This window comes from Adiantum capillus-veneris, chromosome 7, assembly GCF_014529385.1.
Source record: "Adiantum capillus-veneris isolate H3 chromosome 7, ASM1452938v2, whole genome shotgun sequence".
NCBI classification, from domain to species: domain Eukaryota; kingdom Viridiplantae; phylum Streptophyta; class Polypodiopsida; order Polypodiales; family Pteridaceae; genus Adiantum; species Adiantum capillus-veneris.
This window is the reverse complement of record NC_140937.1, coordinates 58,116,983-58,122,287: the sequence shown is the minus strand read 5'-3', so window position 1 is coordinate 58,122,287 and position 5,305 is coordinate 58,116,983. Positions and strand designations below refer to the sequence as shown.

Sequence of the window (5,305 nt, the reverse complement as noted above, 5' to 3'; positions counted from 1 at the left end):
CAAGCAACAAATCGGAAGCAAATCGACTGTCGAAAGGCAACCTTGGGTCTCGAAAGCAAAGCGGGACTACATCAGTGACATATTGTTGAAAATACGACAGATGCTCTAGATATAAATTAAGCATCATTTAATTGGGTAAATGATCCTTTGTATACCACTCGATTCTCTGCTTAACAACCTTTTGAAGGACAGGCGGAGGCTGAGGTTCCTCAGTGGATGAGATGAGCAGGCTTCTGGGTCGAGAGAAGGAGCAGTGTCGAGGACTATGTTGCCTCTAGATATGGGGATGTCTATGCTGATGCAGTGAGTGAATGATCCCGAGCAAGATATCGATGATGAATGTGAGCATGATGGGTCTTTAATGGCAGAGCTTGAATGGACTAGTGCAAGTGTTTGGTTGAGATACACAGAGCTGAGAGCAAGTGTTGACATGTCCGATTGTAAATATTGATTAAATTGCTTGTTAGACAGCTTAAAAGCATGTATAATGAAGTAACCAAAACTGTGGAAAAAGAGTCCGCGTTAACGCGGACTGTTTTTCCACAATTTTGGATGCCTTTTTCAATTCAATAGGTAGTGTACTTAACACATACCATGCCATACTTTTGTCACACATAGTTCTACATGCTTTGATTAAATACGGCAACCAAAACTGTGGAAAAACAGTCCGCGTTTTTTCCACAATTTTGGTTGCCTCATTATACAAGCTTTGAATTGACATGCTTTTGGTTGCCTCATTATACAAGCTTTGGATTGACATTATATAATATTGTTGAGTAGATGTTAATAGTTTTTTCTTTGTACTTGAAGCTCATCCCGGAGAGGTTCTTCCCGCAAAAGAGGGAGACAAACAAAGATGCCGTCTATTGTTGAATGCAGCGATCAAGTCAGTACAGTTGTTGCTACAGATTTGGAGGACGATAATGATGCTACCCAAAGTGAACAGCTTGATATTGGGTCGGTCCATGAGACTGACAATGCACTCGGTGTGGAAGAGGCATGCATGGAAATTGTTCCTTTTGTAGTGCAGGCTGAGGTTGTGGGTGAGATGGATGTCGGAGATGAAAATCGACTCCACATGCAAAGAGGAGAAGATATATTACAAAAAACCAGAATTCTAAGTTGCTTTGAATGTCCGCCCATCCCTCTCTGCAGACTAATTCCATATGCTAGAGTGCGAGGACTAAGGGATGATGTTAGTGGACTCAAAGCTGCGTTTGCAAAAGAAGGATACATGCAAGAAAAGGGAGCATTTATTGTGTCTCTTTGGACATGCAAGGAAGAAGATACCTTTGTGTCTGGTAAGCATAATTCAAGTTCATTCTTGCTTGATTTTGCTTGATGTATTTATGCTAGCTGGTTAGTCTTATATATGCTTTTCTTAAGATGGTTTGTATGCTCTAAATTTATAGATGCCATTAAAGATTCTTGGGATCCAATTTGGATGGAGGTAAATGAAGATTTTGAAAAAGAAATTGCGTCACGAAATGAGCTTCAAATCATGTCAAAAAGAATGTTCTACGTGTGGGAGGGCAACCACAGGACCGTAGCTTGGGGAGCGGCAATTAAAGAAAAGTTCTCTTTGGTAAGAGAGAAGCATTGCAGGGTCCTATGTACTATTATTGATCCCACCAAGGTATCAGAGATTGCACTGTTGGCTGGGCTACAGAGAATGAATTTGTAAGTTTCGTTTTTCATTTTTGAAATCTTGTTGAGTCTTGTCATGCAAGGGAACTTTTGCAGAAAAATGTTTTATGTTTGACTGTCAGCATGAACACCCACGCACTTGTGGCTTTCCATTTGCGAGATGAGCTGGTTAATTGCTCAAACATATGTGGTGCGGATCATGACGAATATCTGAAGTGTTTACCGGAAAAAGATCAAAAATTAATTGCATTGATTAGGAAGAAATATTCAAAAGGAGCTGAGCCTTGGTATCCTTTGACAAGACGATATTTGGGAAAATTACTTTATGATGTATGTCTTGTGAATATTTCATTTTAATTATTTTACTTGTTTTATAAGAGGGTTCTTTTTTTAAGAGGCATATTATGACAGGTTCAAATCTCTAAAGAAATTCATATGCGTATGGATCAAGCACGTCAAAGGTTGCCTGCAGACGATCTAGTTAAAGAAGAGGAGAAAATTGTCAATGATCTTGCTCTCAAGTATGGTGATCGAGTAGGGAAGGTAAGTTAAACATGAACACTTTTAAATGTTTATGATTGGTTAACAAGATTTCAATTTTTACGTATTTTGTGTTTCTTTTAATTTAGATGTTGAACATTGTGGATCCTCGACTTGGAGAGGATTGGTTGGCCCGTGTGTGGGATCTTAGATGGGGCACCGATAGTTGGGCCACATTGGAGAAGCTCAACCTAATAGCTCTCCAAGACGCTCCTGTTGAGAGCAAGATCTTGTGGGTTTCTTTGTTGGAATCAGATAAGATCACAAGAGCTGCTCATGGGCTTAAGCGTGGAGATTTGTTCTTTCGCTTGTGAGTTTAGCTATCATTGTGTTAGTTTATGAGCTTGTTGTCTAAAAAAGTTGATAATGATGTACAATGTTGGTATTTTTCTAGTTGGATTCGTAGAGAGGGATTACTACAACGTATTTTTGGGAGGGCTAGCACTCTTCTTTTAGATTTTGTTGATATGCTCGATGGCGTCAGTGTGCCTCCTGAATGTACACTCTCCATGTATTTTGAAGAATTAAAACTTGAGGCTAGAGCTCACCTCTTTCCTGTTGAGACTAAGTTTGGAGCCAAGACAAAGGATGCAGAGTTGTTGGCACCAAAGAAGGAAGATGTGATTCCAATGGCGGCTCAGAGGCTTCTCTATCGGTGAGAACAATAACTTTAATTATATCACTAGTTGGTGATTAAAAACTTTGACTTATTGAGAGCCTTCGTTTGTAGGTATTTTTGTCACTTGAAATCTATGGGACATATTGTCACGATCCCTATGATGGCCAAACAATGGACAAACATAGCTGTGGGTGATGGTTGTATGTATCCCAAATCAATGCAACATTTGTCGGAGTGGGAGTTGGGTCATTGTCCATGGTGGGTGGATATGGTCCAAGGGCATATCCTTGCTAGAGAGAGGGAGCTTCATGATGAAATGGAGAAGCAAAAAAATACAACCACAAAGACAATGGATCCTCCAATGATAAAAGAACATCTAACTACAGGTATGATTACTTTATGAGTTTCCTTAAGAAGTATTGATGCTTTAGTGGTCAATGTAATTTTGAATTCTTGATTTAAAATTAGTAGGTGGTACTAAGGACAAGGGAAAACAAGCTGCAGATGTTTCTACAGATGTGGATGTTAGGGAAGAGTCATTAATCTCACATGGTTATATTCTTGAACTCTTGATTTCTTGAGGTCGTGTAGTTTACATTGCATACTTTCACACTTGGGAATCAATGCAGGTGTTGGTGGCGCTCTTACAGTGAGAAAGGTTCTCTCTTTTGTGCATGCCTCAAACTTTCCTATTGGGGTCTTTGGCTCTTCCAAAGATGTCAGATGTATGGCAGTGGTTGGAGACTATATTTCTATTGCCAGTGACTTTCGTGCAGGGCTACAAAACCCAGTTTGAATTCCGTTCATGATCACATGCTCAAAGCTCGAGAAGATGGTGTGCAATATACCCGAGTGGGCAAGAAAGTGGCTTGGGCAGCTGATTTCATATTTTTGGATTTTCCATTCGGTGGTTTGCATCATGCATCCACAATGACGCCATCTTGGGATGTCTGCACAGAGGATCATGTTCGTGGTGGAGTTCATCTCTCATTCTCTACTCTGGCTGATTCGGGTTGGGTGTTGATCATGATTTCATGTGTTGGTGAGTCTCTAACTTCACTTGTCTAGTTTCTCATGCCTGGTAATAACTGTATCTCATCTTCTCTGTAGGGGATAGCATTTGGTGGGTAGAGAGTTTTTGTAGGGCATCCGACTTGCTTATTCATAGGCGGATTGTGCTCCTTCATCATGACGCATATGGTTTTGTTCGTAGCTATGGGAAGCATATTGAGGTAATCTATAAAAACTATGAAATCGTGCTACTCATGAATTTGATAGTTTGTTTATCTCTTTTTTTGTTTCTTGTTGGTTTGTAGTGTGACACATCTATGCTTTTCTTAATTCACAGACGAGGGATGCAACCTCTTTGTTATCTTGCAGAGATTACTTCACTATTTCGCTCTCTTGGTATGAGTCCTACGGATTCGACAATGAGACATTATTTGCCTGCAGCCTCGAGAGCCCTTGCTACTACAGGAGAGCCACTACGTGGAGGCCTTCAGATGAGTCATGCATTGCTAGCATGCTTCGTGGAGATGCTATGCAGACGTGGTGGTATCTGTTTGGAGTTTGGGTGTGGGACAGCACCCGTCCTTGTAGCTTGCCTTGTTACTGGGCGTGCATGTGCTTCCATTGATAGTGATGAGGGCTTGATATTGACATATGTGCAGCCATTACTGCTTTCACGTGGGCGGAGTGCTAAAGATGCCACCACATCTGTAGATGTGGAAGATGAGGGTGACAGACCTGGTGGGAACCCGTATGATGACTTGTCAGGCTCCCACCCTCTCATTGACATTTTGTTGCATTTTTTTATGTTGGACTTTGCTTGTTGTCAGGATTTTGGATATTGTGTAGTGTGGCAATGGTTTTTTATGTTGCGTGTTTTGCTGTGTATGGTGTTGGGTCAATAATCTAGTTCTCTTGTTTCATTGAAGTATTTTGCCAGTATATATAGAGGAGACTGCAAGAAGAATGGCCTCGGACAAGCGCTACGACTACAATATCCAAAATGAGCGACAGAGACGTAATTTGTTCATCAATGATGAGTGTGACTCATCATAGTGATATGGGTGAAACCCATGCAATCTCTTGATGGAACATTTTTGTTATCTTTTTTGGTGGGAGATATAATTGTTGAATACAAAAATAGCAGGGTTTTTTATGTTGAATGTTTAAGTACTTGTTTTGTTTCGTAGTAGCTTCACTCTTACTTGACCTTTGTTACCACTAAAACACGCCCAAAAACTCTTGAGAACAATCACATATCGGACAACCTCTCACATATCTCTACAAGGAACAGCTCTCTCTCTCTCTCTCTCTCTCTCTCTCTCTCTCTCTCTCTCTCTCTCTCTCTCTCTCTCTCTTAGATATGCCATTCAATGCTCTCTTAGCTACGTCAATGAATAATACATGATATATGTTATTAGCACATAGACTCATGGATGTAGGATACATAGAATCCTCATCAAAATACATCATTTGTGAGGCTATACCACC

At 40.5% G+C, this 5,305-nt stretch overlaps 1 pseudogene; it reads left to right on the top strand.

Annotated features, from left to right (window-relative positions):
* Window positions 1-1,234: 1,234 nt before the first annotated feature.
* LOC147453917 (uncharacterized) lies at window positions 1,235-4,663 on the top strand (annotated as a pseudogene).
* Window positions 4,664-5,305: the final 642 nt, after the last annotated feature.